The sequence below is a fragment of the Denticeps clupeoides genome, unplaced genomic scaffold, assembly GCF_900700375.1.
Source record: "Denticeps clupeoides unplaced genomic scaffold, fDenClu1.1, whole genome shotgun sequence".
Taxonomy (NCBI): Eukaryota; Metazoa; Chordata; class Actinopteri; order Clupeiformes; family Denticipitidae; genus Denticeps; species Denticeps clupeoides.
In genome coordinates, this window is record NW_021630116.1 from 89,341 (window position 1) to 91,420 (window position 2,080).

Below are 2,080 nucleotides of genomic sequence, written 5' to 3' on the forward strand. Positions count from 1 at the left end.
AAAGTTTGCCAAAGGCCATCTGGAGGAACCAGAGGTGACATGGGTGAAGGATTCCTCGGTCAGATGATACCAAAATAGAATTTTTTGGTATGAACTCCACTCGTTTTGTTAGGAGGAAGAATGATGAGTACAACCCAAAAACACCATCCCAACTGTGAAGCATGGGGTGGAAACATACGGTTTTTCTGCCAAGGGGACAGGACGACTGCACCGTATTAAGGAGAGGATATTTTAAAAGGAGCTGCAGAGCACCTTCCTGACGATGGTTGGCTTGCTTCCTTACCTTCATGGTGACAGAGACAGACAGAATGGACATTTTTAAGACCACTGAGACATACTCTTTGTAATTTTGGGCTATACAAATTCAATTGGTGGTTTTGTTAAGGCTGTGGTGTCCCAGTGGGTAAGGAAGTGGACTCGTAACAGAAGTGTTGTGGGTTCAAATCCTGAACCGTCAAAGGTGTATTGACGTCCCTGGATCAAGGTACTGTCCCCACACACTGCTCCCCAGGTGCCTGTCATGGCTGGCCACTGCTCAGGAAGGGTGACGGTTAAATACAGAGGACACATTTCTTTGTGTCACTGTGTGCTGTGCTGTGTTTCACAATGACAAAAACAATCACTTTCACTTCCCTTTTAAGAATTATTTAAAAGTCACCACCTTAAATATAACGCTTCCACTTTGCAAACTGCAGTCACTGGAAGACCAAATGAAAAAGGGACTTGATGCTGCAGTAACTCATTATTACCCCTGGTGGTGCACAGCGGTATCACACAACAAGGCTGGCCACTGCCAGCAGCGTAGTATGCTAAATTAAGTAATAAAAAACTTCAAAATTGTTCCATCTTCATCCCATTCTGTGGGTAATTTCTGTTTTTCCTTTTTGATGTCCTGAACCAAAATGCACAGAAGTTAACTTGAAAATGTTCAGCGTATTGACCATTTTGTGTTTGTGTGTATGTGAGATTAGGTGTGTGTGTCTGTGTGTGTGTGTGTGTGTGTGTGTGCACAGCTGGATGCCGAGGCTGAGACGGTGCCAGTGAATTTGTTCTCCCTGCACCAGACAAGCGCGTAATCTGCGTCCCACAAATCCAAAGATCATTATGGGATGCCATAATCGCTCTGGAGATCTGCCCCCGTGCCATGCCACTTGTCAATCACACCTCATTTGCATGCACACGCCCCTCCCTGAGTGATTCCCTCGCTCCGGGTTGAGAACATACTGTAAAAAAAAGAACACAGTAAAGCATCTGCACACACGTACTCCCCTCATTCTGAATCCACTCGTTTTTCTAGGAGACCAAGCGTTTATGTCTGTGTTTGGGTGCCGCTACTCCTCCGTCGCCTTCACATGCAGTGAATCGTTTTTTCGTGGTGCTGGTTGCATTGCGGATGTTTCCGGATGTCGGGTACTATCTGCCCGCGCTGCAGTCAGGCCTGGTTTATGCCACGTTTTATAGCTGAGTGCTTCAAGACGAGTGTCACCAGAAACTCTGGAGAGTCATCAATCGCTCATTCCACACATTTGATTATGAATGATTATACTTCTGAAATTCTTAATTCAACTAATGATCACAAATATTTCATCTTGTACTTTTACTCGGACTGTCAGTAGGTTAAAACAAATCTAAACGAATCAATTTGCTGTTTTGCAAGGAATCATTCTTGATTAAACACAATTAAATGCTTCCTGTAATTAACATTTTTTTTAACTTAATGTAAATTGCAAAAGGTATTATGATGTAAAAACAGAACAGAGAAATACCCACCCATTCCTAACAGGCGTTTGTACATTTTAAAATAAAACTCAATAAAGGCTCATAAGCTAATATTGTAACACATTTACATTTACATTACAAAAAATAACACTATCATTCATTTCCACGTTTCGTCTGGTTGACAAATCCCTGCCAGGTACTATGACATTTTGAAGAGCATCTTCTTCCACTGTCGAAAGGCTGAAGAGGAGCTTTCCTTCCATTTTGCTACCAAAAACTCCCCAGAAAAGACCAGAGGAGAGGCCTCCAATACTGCCTGCCAGAAATGATCAATTAAGGGACATAACCAAATCAAATCGTG